Here is a 14656-nt window from a genome sequence, read left to right on the forward strand (position 1 = left end):
TGACAGTCGGGGGGGGCATCAGATTCTAGTAGTTGTTGACAGTCGGGGGGGGCATCAGATTCTAGTAGTTGTTGACAGTCGGGGGGGGCATCAGATTCTAGTAGTTGTTGACAGTCGGGGGGGGCATCAGATTCTAGTAGTTGTTGACAGTCGGGGGGGGCATCAGATTCTAGTAGTTGTTGACAGTCGGGGGGGGCATCAGATTCTAGTAGTTGTTGACAGTCGGGGGGGGCATCAGATTCTAGTAGTTGTTGACAGTCGGGGGGGGCATCAGATTCTAGTAGTTGTTGACAGTCGGGGGGGCATCAGATTCTAGTAGTTGTTGACAGTCGGGGGGGCATCAGATTCTAGTAGTTGTTGACAGTCGGGGGGGCATCAGATTCTAGTAGTTGTTGACAGTCGGGGGGGCATCAGATTCTAGTAGTTGTTGACAGTCGGGGGGGCATCAGATTCTAGTAGTTGTTGACAGTCGGGGGGGCATCAGATTCTAGTAGTTGTTGACAGTCGGGGGGGCATCAGATTCTAGTAGTTGTTGACAGTCGGGGGGGCATCAGATTCTAGTAGTTGTTGACAGTCGGGGGGGCATCAGATTCTAGTAGTTGTTGACAGTCGGGGGGGCATCAGATTCTAGTAGTTGTTGACAGTCGGGGGGGCATCAGATTCTAGTAGTTGTTGACAGTCGGGGGGGCATCAGATTCTAGTAGTTGTTGACAGTCGGGGGGGCATCAGATTCTAGTAGTTGTTGACAGTCGGGGGGGCATCAGATTCTAGTAGTTGTTGACAGTCGGGGGGGCATCAGATTCTAGTAGTTGTTGACAGTCGGGGGGGCATCAGATTCTAGTAGTTGTTGACAGTCGGGGGGGCATCAGATTCTAGTAGTTGTTGACAGTCGGGGGGGCATCAGATTCTAGTAGTTGTTGACAGTCGGGGGGGCATCAGATTCTAGTAGTTGTTGACAGTCGGGGGGGCATCAGATTCTAGTAGTTGTTGACAGTCGGGGGGGCATCAGATTCTAGTAGTTGTTGACAGTCGGGGGGGCATCAGATTCTAGTAGTTGTTGACAGTCGGGGGGGCATCAGATTCTAGTAGTTGTTGACAGTCGGGGGGGCATCAGATTCTAGTAGTTGTTGACAGTCGGGGGGGCATCAGATTCTAGTAGTTGTTGACAGTCGGGGGGGCATCAGATTCTAGTAGTTGTTGACAGTCGGGGGGGCATCAGATTCTAGTAGTTGTTGACAGTCGGGGGGGCATCAGATTCTAGTAGTTGTTGACAGTCGGGGGGGCATCAGATTCTAGTAGTTGTTGACAGTCGGGGGGGCATCAGATTCTAGTAGTTGTTGACAGTCGGGGGGGCATCAGATTCTAGTAGTTGTTGACAGTCGGGGGGGCATCAGATTCTAGTAGTTGTTGACAGTCGGGGGGGCATCAGATTCTAGTAGTTGTTGACAGTCGGGGGGGCATCAGATTCTAGTAGTTGTTGACAGTCGGGGGGGCATCAGATTCTAGTAGTTGTTGACAGTCGGGGGGGCATCAGATTCTAGTAGTTGTTGACAGTCGGGGGGGCATCAGATTCTAGTAGTTGTTGACAGTCGGGGGGGCATCAGATTCTAGTAGTTGTTGACAGTCGGGGGGGCATCAGATTCTAGTAGTTGTTGACAGTCGGGGGGGCATCAGATTCTAGTAGTTGTTGACAGTCGGGGGGGCATCAGATTCTAGTAGTTGTTGACAGTCGGGGGGGCATCAGATTCTAGTAGTTGTTGACAGTCGGGGGGGCATCAGATTCTAGTAGTTTGACAGTCGGGGGGGGCATCAGATTCTAGTAGGTTGACAGTCGGGGGGGGCATCAGATTCTAGTAGTTGTTGACAGTCGGGGGGGGCATCAGATTCTAGTAGTTGTTGACAGTCGGGGGGGGCATCAGATTCTAGTAGTTGTTGACAGTCGGGGGGGGCATCAGATTCTAGTAGTTGTTGACAGTCGGGGGGGGCATCAGATTCTAGTAGTTGTTGACAGTCGGGGGGGCATCAGATTCTAGTAGTTGTTGACAGTCGGGGGGGCATCAGATTCTAGTAGTTGTTGACAGTCGGGGGGGCATCAGATTCTAGTAGTTGTTGACAGTCGGGGGGGCATCAGATTCTAGTAGTTGTTGACAGTCGGGGGGGCATCAGATTCTAGTAGTTGTTGACAGTCGGGGGGGCATCAGATTCTAGTAGTTGTTGACAGTCGGGGGGGCATCAGATTCTAGTAGTTGTTGACAGTCGGGGGGGCATCAGATTCTAGTCGTTGTTGACAGTCGGGGGGGCATCAGATTCTAGTCGTTGTTGACAGTCGGGGGGGCATCAGATTCTAGTCGTTGTTGACAGTCGGGGGGGCATCAGATTCTAGTCGTTGTTGACAGTCGGGGGGGCATCAGATTCTAGTCGTTGTTGACAGTCGGGGGGGCATCAGATTCTAGTCGTTGTTGACAGTCGGGGGGGCATCAGATTCTAGTCGTTGTTGACAGTCGGGGGGGCATCAGATTCTAGTCGTTGTTGACAGTCGGGGGGGCATCAGATTCTAGTCGTTGTTGACAGTCGGGGGGGCATCAGATTCTAGTCGTTGTTGACAGTCGGGGGGGCATCAGATTCTAGTCGTTGTTGACAGTCGGGGGGGCATCAGATTCTAGTCGTTGTTGACAGTCGGGGGGGCATCAGATTCTAGTCGTTGTTGACAGTCGGGGGGGCATCAGATTCTAGTCGTTGTTGACAGTCGGGGGGGCATCAGATTCTAGTCGTTGTTGACAGTCGGGGGGGCATCAGATTCTAGTCGTTGTTGACAGTCGGGGGGGCATCAGATTCTAGTCGTTGTTGACAGTCGGGGGGGCATCAGATTCTAGTCGTTGTTGACAGTCGGGGGGGCATCAGATTCTAGTCGTTGTTGACAGTCGGGGGGGGCATCAGATTCTAGTCGTTGTTGACAGTCGGGGGGGGCATCAGATTCTAGTCGTTGTTGACAGTCGGGGGGGGCATCAGATTCTAGTCGTTGTTGACAGTCGGGGGGGGCATCAGATTCTAGTCGTTGTTGACAGTCGGGGGGGGCATCAGATTCTAGTCGTTGTTGACAGTCGGGGGGGGCATCAGATTCTAGTCGTTGTTGACAGTCGGGGGGGGCATCAGATTCTAGTCGTTGTTGACAGTCGGGGGGGGCATCAGATTCTAGTCGTTGTTGACAGTCGGGGGGGGCATCAGATTCTAGTCGTTGTTGACAGTCGGGGGGGGCATCAGATTCTAGTCGTTGTTGACAGTCGGGGGGGGCATCAGATTCTAGTCGTTGTTGACAGTCGGGGGGGGCATCAGATTCTAGTCGTTGTTGACAGTCGGGGGGGGCATCAGATTCTAGTAGTTGTTGACAGTCGGGGGGGGCATCAGATTCTAGTAGTTGTTGACAGTCGGGGGGGGCATCAGATTCTAGTAGTTGTTGACAGTCGGGGGGGGCATCAGATTCTAGTAGTTGTTGACAGTCGGGGGGGGCATCAGATTCTAGTAGTTGTTGACAGTCGGGGGGGGCATCAGATTCTAGTAGTTGTTGACAGTCGGGGGGGGCATCAGATTCTAGTAGTTGTTGACAGTCGGGGGGGGCATCAGATTCTAGTAGTTGTTGACAGTCGGGGGGGGCATCAGATTCTAGTAGTTGTTGACAGTCGGGGGGGGCATCAGATTCTAGTAGTTGTTGACAGTCGGGGGGGGCATCAGATTCTAGTAGTTGTTGACAGTCGGGGGGGGCATCAGATTCTAGTAGTTGTTGACAGTCGGGGGGGGCATCAGATTCTAGTAGTTGTTGACAGTCGGGGGGGGCATCAGATTCTAGTAGTTGTTGACAGTCGGGGGGGGCATCAGATTCTAGTAGTTGTTGACAGTCGGGGGGGGCATCAGATTCTAGTAGTTGTTGACAGTCGGGGGGGGCATCAGATTCTAGTAGTTGTTGACAGTCGGGGGGGGGCATCAGATTCTAGTAGTTGTTGACAGTCGGGGGGGGGCATCAGATTCTAGTAGTTGTTGACAGTCGGGGGGGGGCATCAGATTCTAGTAGTTGTTGACAGTCGGGGGGGGCATCAGATTCTAGTAGTTGTTGACAGTCGGGGGGGGGCATCAGATTCTAGTAGTTGTTGACAGTCGGGGGGGGCATCAGATTCTAGTAGTTGTTGACAGTCGGGGGGGGCATCAGATTCTAGTAGTTGTTGACAGTCGGGGGGGGCATCAGATTCTAGTAGTTGTTGACAGTCGGGGGGGGCATCAGATTCTAGTAGTTGTTGACAGTCGGGGGGGGCATCAGATTCTAGTAGTTGTTGACAGTCGGGGGGGGCATCAGATTCTAGTAGTTGTTGACAGTCGGGGGGGGCATCAGATTCTAGTAGTTGTTGACAGTCGGGGGGGGCATCAGATTCTAGTAGTTGTTGACAGTCGGGGGGGGCATCAGATTCTAGTAGTTGTTGACAGTCGGGGGGGGCATCAGATTCTAGTAGTTGTTGACAGTCGGGGGGGGCATCAGATTCTAGTAGTTGTTGACAGTCGGGGGGGGCATCAGATTCTAGTAGTTGTTGACAGTCGGGGGGGGCATCAGATTCTAGTAGTTGTTGACAGTCGGGGGGGGCATCAGATTCTAGTAGTTGTTGACAGTCGGGGGGGGCATCAGATTCTAGTAGTTGTTGACAGTCGGGGGGGGCATCAGATTCTAGTAGTTGTTGACAGTCGGGGGGGGCATCAGATTCTAGTAGTTGTTGACAGTCGGGGGGGGCATCAGATTCTAGTAGTTGTTGACAGTCGGGGGGGGCATCAGATTCTAGTCGTTGTTGACAGTCGGGGGGGGCATCAGATTCTAGTCGTTGTTGACAGTCGGGGGGGGCATCAGATTCTAGTCGTTGTTGACAGTCGGGGGGGGCATCAGATTCTAGTCGTTGTTGACAGTCGGGGGGGGCATCAGATTCTAGTCGTTGTTGACAGTCGGGGGGGGCATCAGATTCTAGTCGTTGTTGACAGTCGGGGGGGGCATCAGATTCTAGTCGTTGTTGACAGTCGGGGGGCATCAGATTCTAGTAGTTGTTGACAGTCGGGGGGGGCATCAGATTCTAGTAGTTGTTGACAGTCGGGGGGGGCATCAGATTCTAGTAGTTGTTGACAGTCGGGGGGGGCATCAGATTCTAGTAGTTGTTGACAGTCGGGGGGGGCATCAGATTCTAGTAGTTGTTGACAGTCGGGGGGGGCATCAGATTCTAGTAGTTGTTGACAGTCGGGGGGGGCATCAGATTCTAGTCGTTGTTGACAGTCGGGGGGGGCATCAGATTCTAGTCGTTGTTGACAGTCGGGGGGGGCATCAGATTCTAGTCGTTGTTGACAGTCGGGGGGGGCATCAGATTCTAGTCGTTGTTGACAGTCGGGGGGGGCATCAGATTCTAGTCGTTGTTGACAGTCGGGGGGGGCATCAGATTCTAGTCGTTGTTGACAGTCGGGGGGGGCATCAGATTCTAGTCGTTGTTGACAGTCGGGGGGGGCATCAGATTCTAGTCGTTGTTGACAGTCGGGGGGGGCATCAGATTCTAGTCGTTGTTGACAGTCGGGGGGGGCATCAGATTCTAGTCGTTGTTGACAGTCGGGGGGCCATCAGTTTCTAGTCGTTGTTGACATCAGATTCTAGTAGTTGACAGTCGGGGGGGCATCAGATTCTAGTAGTTGACAGTCGGGGGGGCATCAGATTCTAGTAGTTGTTGACAGTCGGGGGGCATCAGATTCTAGTAGTTGTTGACAGTCGGGGGGCATCAGATTCTAGTAGTTGACAGTCGGGGGGCATCAGATTCTAGTAGTTGACAGTCGGGGGGCATCAGATTCTAGTAGTTGACAGTCGGGGGCCATCAGTTTCTAGTAGTTGTTGACAGTCGGGGGGCCATCAGATTCTAGTAGTTGTTGACATCAGATTCTAGTAGTTGACAGTCGGGGGGGCATCAGATTCTAGTAGTTGTTGACAGTCGGGGGGCATCAGATTCTAGTAGTTGTTGACAGTCGGGGGGGCATCAGATTCTAGTAGTTGTTGACAGTCGGGGGGGCATCAGATTCTAGTAGTTGTTGACAGTCGGGGGGGCATCAGATTCTAGTAGTTGACAGTCGGGGGGGCATCAGATTCTAGTAGTTGTTGACAGTCGGGGGGGCATCAGATTCTAGTAGTTGTTGACAGTCGGGGGGGCATCAGATTCTAGTAGTTGTTGACAGTCGGGGGGGCATCAGATTCTAGTAGTTGTTGACAGTCGGGGGGGCATCAGATTCTAGTAGTTGTTGACAGTCGGGGGGGCATCAGATTCTAGTAGTTGTTGACAGTCGGGGGGGCATCAGATTCTAGTAGTTGTTGACAGTCGGGGGGGCATCAGATTCTAGTAGTTGTTGACAGTCGGGGGGGCATCAGATTCTAGTAGTTGTTGACAGTCGGGGGGGCATCAGATTCTAGTAGTTGTTGACAGTCGGGGGGGCATCAGATTCTAGTAGTTGTTGACAGTCGGGGGGGCATCAGATTCTAGTAGTTGTTGACAGTCGGGGGGGCATCAGATTCTAGTAGTTGTTGACAGTCGGGGGGGCATCAGATTCTAGTAGTTGTTGACAGTCGGGGGGGCATCAGATTCTAGTAGTTGTTGACAGTCGGGGGGGCATCAGATTCTAGTAGTTGTTGACAGTCGGGGGGGCATCAGATTCTAGTAGTTGTTGACAGTCGGGGGGGCATCAGATTCTAGTAGTTGTTGACAGTCGGGGGGGCATCAGATTCTAGTAGTTGACAGTCGGGGGGGCATCAGATTCTAGTAGTTGACAGTCGGGGGGGCATCAGATTCTAGTAGTTGACAGTCGGGGGGGGCATCAGATTCTAGTAGTTGTTCACAGTCGGGGGGGGCATCAGATTCTAGTAGTTGTTGACAGTCGGGGGGGGCATCAGATTCTAGTAGTTGTTGACAGTCGGGGGGGGCATCAGATTCTAGTAGTTGTTGACAGTCGGGGGGGGCATCAGATTCTAGTAGTTGTTGACAGTCGGGGGGGCATCAGATTCTAGTAGTTGACAGTCGGGCGGGCATCAGATTCTAGTCGTTGTTGACAGTCGGGGGGGCATCAGATTCTAGTCGTTGTTGACAGTCGGGGGGGCATCAGATTCTAGTCGTTGTTGACAGTCGGGGGGGCATCAGATTCTAGTCGTTGTTGACAGTCGGGGGGGCATCAGATTCTAGTCGTTGTTGACAGTCGGGGGGGCATCAGATTCTAGTCGTTGTTGACAGTCGGGGGGGCATCAGATTCTAGTCGTTGTTGACAGTCGGGGGGCATCAGATTCTAGTCGTTGTTGACAGTCGGGGGGGCATCAGATTCTAGTCGTTGTTGACAGTCGGGGGGGCATCAGATTCTAGTCGTTGTTGACAGTCGGGGGGGCATCAGATTCTAGTCGTTGTTGACAGTCGGGGGGGCATCAGATTCTAGTCGTTGTTGACAGTCGGGGGGGCATCAGATTCTAGTCGTTGTTGACAGTCGGGGGGGCATCAGATTCTAGTCGTTGTTGACAGTCGGGGGGGCATCAGATTCTAGTCGTTGTTGACAGTCGGGGGGGCATCAGATTCTAGTCGTTGTTGACAGTCGGGGGGGCATCAGATTCTAGTCGTTGTTGACAGTCGGGGGGGCATCAGATTCTAGTCGTTGTTGACAGTCGGGGGGCATCAGATTCTAGTCGTTGTTGACAGTCGGGGGGCATCAGATTCTAGTCGTTGTTGACAGTCGGGGGGCATCAGATTCTAGTCGTTGTTGACAGTCGGGGGGGCATCAGATTCTAGTCGTTGTTGACAGTCGGGGGGCATCAGATTCTAGTCGTTGTTGACAGTCGGGGGGCATCAGATTCTAGTAGTTGTTGACAGTCGGGGGGCATCAGATTCTAGTAGTTGTTGACAGTCGGGGGGGCATCAGATTCTAGTAGTTGTTGACAGTCGGGGGGCATCAGATTCTAGTAGTTGACAGTCGGGGGGGCATCAGATTCTAGTAGTTGTTGACAGTCGGGGGGGCATCAGATTCTAGTAGTTGTTGACAGTCGGGGGGCCATCAGATTCTAGTAGTTGTTGACAGTCGGGGGGCCATCAGATTCTAGTAGTTGTTGACAGTCGGGGGGCCATCAGATTCTAGTAGTTGTTGACAGTCGGGGGGGCATCAGATTCTAGTAGTTGTTGACAGTCGGGGGGCCATCAGTTTCTAGTAGTTGTTGACAGTCGGGGGGCCATCAGTTTCTAGTAGTTGTTGACAGTCGGGGGGGCATCAGATTCTAGTAGTTGTTGACAGTCGGGGGGCCATCAGATTCTAGTAGTTGTTGACAGTCGGGGGGCCATCAGATTCTAGTAGTTGTTGACATCAGATTCTAGTAGTTGACAGTCGGGGGGGCATCAGATTCTAGTAGTTGTTGACAGTCGGGGGGCATCAGATTCTAGTAGTTGTTGACAGTCGGGGGGGCATCAGATTCTAGTAGTTGTTGACAGTCGGGGGGCATCAGATTCTAGTAGTTGTTGACAGTCGGGGGGCATCAGATTCTAGTAGTTGTTGACAGTCGGGGGGGCATCAGATTCTAGTAGTTGTTGACAGTCGGGGGGGCATCAGATTCTAGTAGTTGTTGACAGTCGGGGGGGCATCAGATTCTAGTAGTTGTTGACAGTCGGGGGGGCATCAGATTCTAGTAGTTTTTGACAGTCGGGGGGGCATCAGATTCTAGTAGTTGTTGACAGTCGGGGGGCCATCAGATTCTAGTAGTTGTTGACAGTCGGGGGGCCATCAGATTCTAGTAGTTGTTGACATCAGATTCTAGTAGTTGTTGACAGTCGGGGGGCATCAGATTCTAGTAGTTGTTGACAGTCGGGGGGCATCAGATTCTAGTAGTTGTTGACAGTCGGGGGGCATCAGATTCTAGTAGTTGTTGACAGTCGGGGGGGCATCAGATTCTAGTAGTTGTTGACAGTCGGGGGGGCATCAAATTCTAGTAGTTGTTGACAGTCGGGGGGCCATCAGATTCTAGTAGTTGTTGACATCAGATTCTAGTAGTTGTTGACAGTCGGGGGGGCATCAGATTCTAGTAGTTGTTGACAGTCGGGGGGCCATCAGATTCTAGTAGTTGTTGACAGTCGGGGGGGATCAGATTCTAGTAGTTGTTGACATCAGATTCTAGTAGTTGTTGACAGTCGGGGGGGCATCAGATTCTAGTAGTTGTTGACAGTCGGGGGGCATCAGATTCTAGTAGTTGTTGACAGTCGGGGGGCATCAGATTCTAGTAGTTGTTGACAGTCGGGGGGCCATCAGATTCTAGTAGTTGTTGACAGTCGGGGGGCCATCAGATTCTAGTAGTTGTTGACAGTCGGGGGGGATCAGATTCTAGTAGTTGTTGACAGTCGGGGGGCCATCAGATTCTAGTAGTTGTTGACAGTCGGGGGGCATCAGATTCTAGTAGTTGTTGACAGTCGGGGGGCATCAGATTCTAGTAGTTGTTGACAGTCGGGGGGCATCAGATTCTAGTAGTTGTTGACAGTCGGGGGGCATCAGATTCTAGTAGTTGTTGACAGTCGGGGGGCATCAGATTCTAGTAGTTGTTGACAGTCGGGGGGCATCAGATTCTAGTAGTTGTTGACAGTCGGGGGGCATCAGATTCTAGTAGTTGTTGACAGTCGGGGGGCATCAGATTCTAGTAGTTGTTGACAGTCGGGGGGCATCAGATTCTAGTAGTAGTTGACAGTCGGGGGGGCATCAGATTCTAGTAGTTGTTGACAGTCGGGGGGGCATCAGATTCTAGTAGTTGTTGACAGTCGGGGGGGCATCAGATTCTAGTAGTTGTTGACAGTCGGGGGGGCATCAGATTCTAGTAGTTGTTGACAGTCGGGGGGGCATCAGATTCTAGTAGTTGTTGACAGTCGGGGGGGCATCAGATTCTAGTAGTTGTTGACAGTCGGGGGGGCATCAGATTCTAGTAGTTGTTGACAGTCGGGGGGGCATCAGATTCTAGTAGTTGTTGACAGTCGGGGGGGCATCAGATTCTAGTAGTTGTTGACAGTCGGGGGGGCATCAGATTCTAGTAGTTGACAGTCGGGGGGGCATCAGATTCTAGTAGTTGACAGTCGGGGGGGGCATCAGATTCTAGTAGTTGACAGTCGGGGGGGGCATCAGATTCTAGTAGTTGTTGACAGTCGGGGGGGGCATCAGATTCTAGTAGTTGTTGACAGTCGGGGGGGGCATCAGATTCTAGTAGTTGACAGTCGGGGGGGGCATCAGATTCTAGTAGTTGTTGACAGTCGGGGGGGGCATCAGATTCTAGTAGTTGTTGACAGTCGGGGGGGCATCAGATTCTAGTAGTTGACAGTCGGGCGGGCATCAGATTCTAGTCGTTGTTGACAGTCGGGGGGGCATCAGATTCTAGTCGTTGTTGACAGTCGGGGGGGCATCAGATTCTAGTAGTTGTTGACAGTCGGGGGGGCATCAGATTCTAGTAGTTTTTGACAGTCGGGGGGCCATCAGATTCTAGTAGTTGTTGACAGTCGGGGGGCCATCAGATTCTAGTAGTTGTTGACATCAGATTCTAGTAGTTGTTGACAGTCGGGGGGCATCAGATTCTAGTAGTTGTTGACAGTCGGGGGGCATCAGATTCTAGTAGTTGTTGACAGTCGGGGGGCATCAGATTCTAGTAGTTGTTGACAGTCGGGGGGGCATCAGATTCTAGTAGTTGTTGACAGTCGGGGGGGCATCAAATTCTAGTAGTTGTTGACAGTCGGGGGGCCATCAGATTCTAGTAGTTGTTGACATCAGATTCTAGTAGTTGTTGACAGTCGGGGGGGCATCAGATTCTAGTAGTTGTTGACAGTCGGGGGGCATCAGATTCTAGTAGTTGTTGACAGTCGGGGGGCATCAGATTCTAGTAGTTGTTGACAGTCGGGGGGCCATCAGATTCTAGTAGTTGTTGACAGTCGGGGGGCCATCAGATTCTAGTAGTTGTTGACAGTCGGGGGGCCATCAGATTCTAGTAGTTGTTGACAGTCGGGGGGCCATCAGATTCTAGTAGTTGTTGACAGTCGGGGGGCCATCAGATTCTAGTAGTTGTTGACAGTCGGGGGGCATCAGATTCTAGTAGTTGTTGACAGTCGGGGGGCATCAGATTCTAGTAGTTGTTGACAGTCGGGGGGCATCAGATTCTAGTAGTTGTTGACAGTCGGGGGGCATCAGATTCTAGTAGTAGTTGACAGTCGGGGGGGCATCAGATTCTAGTAGTTGTTGACAGTCGGGGGGGCATCAGATTCTAGTAGTTGTTGACAGTCGGGGGGGCATCAGATTCTAGTAGTTGTTGACAGTCGGGGGGGCATCAGATTCTAGTAGTTGTTGACAGTCGGGGGGGCATCAGATTCTAGTAGTTGTTGACAGTCGGGGGGGCATCAGATTCTAGTAGTTGTTGACAGTCGGGGGGGCATCAGATTCTAGTAGTTGTTGACAGTCGGGGGGGCATCAGATTCTAGTAGTTGTTGACAGTCGGGGGGGCATCAGATTCTAGTAGTTGTTGACAGTCGGGGGGGCATCAGATTCTAGTAGTTGACAGTCGGGGGGGCATCAGATTCTAGTAGTTGACAGTCGGGGGGGCATCAGATTCTAGTAGTTGACAGTCGGGGGGGGCATCAGATTCTAGTAGTTGTTGACAGTCGGGGGGGGCATCAGATTCTAGTAGTTGTTGACAGTCGGGGGGGGCATCAGATTCTAGTAGTTGACAGTCGGGGGGGGCATCAGATTCTAGTAGTTGTTGACAGTCGGGGGGGGCATCAGATTCTAGTAGTTGTTGACAGTCGGGGGGGCATCAGATTCTAGTAGTTGACAGTCGGGCGGGCATCAGATTCTAGTCGTTGTTGACAGTCGGGGGGGCATCAGATTCTAGTCGTTGTTGACAGTCGGGGGGGCATCAGATTCTAGTAGTTGTTGACAGTCGGGGGGGCATCAGATTCTAGTAGTTTTTGACAGTCGGGGGGCCATCAGATTCTAGTAGTTGTTGACAGTCGGGGGGCCATCAGATTCTAGTAGTTGTTGACATCAGATTCTAGTAGTTGTTGACAGTCGGGGGGCATCAGATTCTAGTAGTTGTTGACAGTCGGGGGGCATCAGATTCTAGTAGTTGTTGACAGTCGGGGGGCATCAGATTCTAGTAGTTGTTGACAGTCGGGGGGGCATCAGATTCTAGTAGTTGTTGACAGTCGGGGGGGCATCAAATTCTAGTAGTTGTTGACAGTCGGGGGGCCATCAGATTCTAGTAGTTGTTGACATCAGATTCTAGTAGTTGTTGACAGTCGGGGGGGCATCAGATTCTAGTAGTTGTTGACAGTCGGGGGGCATCAGATTCTAGTAGTTGTTGACAGTCGGGGGGCATCAGATTCTAGTAGTTGTTGACAGTCGGGGGGCCATCAGATTCTAGTAGTTGTTGACAGTCGGGGGGCCATCAGATTCTAGTAGTTGTTGACAGTCGGGGGGGATCAGATTCTAGTAGTTGTTGACAGTCGGGGGGCCATCAGATTCTAGTAGTTGTTGACAGTCGGGGGGCATCAGATTCTAGTAGTTGTTGACAGTCGGGGGGCATCAGATTCTAGTAGTTGTTGACAGTCGGGGGGCATCAGATTCTAGTAGTTGTTGACAGTCGGGGGGCATCAGATTCTAGTAGTTGTTGACAGTCGGGGGGGCATCAGATTCTAGTAGTTGACAGTCGGGGGGGATCAGATTCTAGTAGTTGTTGACAGTCGGGGGGCATCAGATTCTAGTAGTTGTTGACAGTCGGGGGGTATCAGATTCTAGTAGTTGTTGACAGTCGGGGGGCATCAGATTCTAGTAGTTGTTGACAGTCGGGGGGCATCAGATTCTAGTAGTAGTTGACAGTCGGGGGGCATCAGATTCTAGTAGTTGTTGACAGTCGGGGGGCATCAGATTCTAGTAGTTGTTGACAGTCGGGGGGGCATCAGATTCTAGTAGTTGTTGACAGTCGGGGGGCCATCAGATTCTAGTAGTTGTTGACAGTCGGGGGGCATCAGATTCTAGTAGTTGTTGACAGTCGGGGGGCATCAGATTCTAGTAGTTGTTGACAGTCGGGGGGCATCAGATTCTAGTAGTTGTTGACAGTCGGGGGCATCAGATTCTAGTAGTTGACAGTCGGGGGGCATCAGATTCTAGTAGTTGTTGACAGTCGGGGGGGCATCAGATTCTAGTAGTTGACAGTCGGGGGGCATCAGATTCTAGTAGTTGTTGACAGTCGGGGGGGCATCAGATTCTAGTAGTTGACAGTCGGGGGGGCATCAGATTCTAGTAGTTGTTGACAGTCGGGGGGGGCATCAGATTCTAGTAGTTGTTGACAGTCGGGGGGGCATCAGATTCTAGTAGTTGTTGACAGTCGGGGGGGCATCAGATTCTAGTCGTTGTTGACAGTCGGGGGGCATCAGATTCTAGTCGTTGTTGACAGTCGGGGGGCATCAGATTCTAGTCGTTGTTGACAGTCGGGGGGGGCATCAGATTCTAGTCGTTGTTGACAGTCGGGGGGCATCAGATTCTAGTCGTTGTTGACAGTCGGGGGGGGCATCAGATTCTAGTCGTTGTTGACAGTCGGGGGGGCATCAGATTCTAGTCGTTGTTGACAGTCGGGGGGGCATCAGATTCTAGTCGTTGTTGACAGTCGGGGGGGCATCAGATTCTAGTCGTTGTTGACAGTCGGGGGGGCATCAGATTCTAGTCGTTGTTGACAGTCGGGGGGGCATCAGATTCTAGTCGTTGTTGACAGTCGGGGGGGCATCAGATTCTAGTCGTTGTTGACAGTCGGGGGGGCATCAGATTCTAGTCGTTGTTGACAGTCGGGGGGGCATCAGATTCTAGTCGTTGTTGACAGTCGGGGGGGCATCAGATTCTAGTCGTTGTTGACAGTCGGGGGGGCATCAGATTCTAGTCGTTGTTGACAGTCGGGGGGGCATCAGATTCTAGTCGTTGTTGACAGTCGGGGGGGCATCAGATTCTAGTCGTTGTTGACAGTCGGGGGGGCATCAGATTCTAGTCGTTGTTGACAGTCGGGGGGGCATCAGATTCTAGTCGTTGTTGACAGTCGGGGGGGCATCAGATTCTAGTCGTTGTTGACAGTCGGGGGGGCATCAGATTCTAGTCGTTGTTGACAGTCGGGGGGGCATCAGATTCTAGTCGTTGTTGACAGTCGGGGGGGCATCAGATTCTAGTCGTTGTTGACAGTCGGGGGGGCATCAGATTCTAGTCGTTGTTGACAGTCGGGGGGGGCATCAGATTCTAGTCGTTGACAGTCGGGGGGGGCATCAGATTCTAGTCGTTGTTGACAGTCGGGGGGGCATCAGATTCTAGTCGTTGTTGACAGTCGGGGGGGCATCAGATTCTAGTCGTTGTTGACAGTCGGGGGGGCATCAGATTCTAGTCGTTGTTGACAGTCGGGGGGGCATCAGATTCTAGTCGTTGTTGACAGTCGGGGGGGCATCAGATTCTAGTCGTTGTTGACAGTCGGGGGGCCATCAGATTCTAGTCGTTGTTGACAGTCAGGGGGGCATCAGATTCTAGTCGTTGTTGACAGTCGGGGGGGCATCAGATTCTAGTCCTTGTTGACAGTCGGGGGGGC

At 52.1% G+C, this 14656-nt stretch overlaps 1 protein-coding gene across 2 annotated transcripts in view; it reads left to right on the top strand.

Annotated features, from left to right (window-relative positions):
- The window catches only part of LOC139538537 (unconventional myosin-X-like), a 192071-nt gene that overhangs the window by 20317 nt on the left and 157098 nt on the right, over positions 1 to 14656 (top strand). The gene's annotated exons all lie outside the window — the stretch shown is intronic.

Source organism: Salvelinus alpinus, chromosome 14, assembly GCF_045679555.1.
Source record: "Salvelinus alpinus chromosome 14, SLU_Salpinus.1, whole genome shotgun sequence".
NCBI lineage: Eukaryota > Metazoa > Chordata > Actinopteri > Salmoniformes > Salmonidae > Salvelinus > Salvelinus alpinus.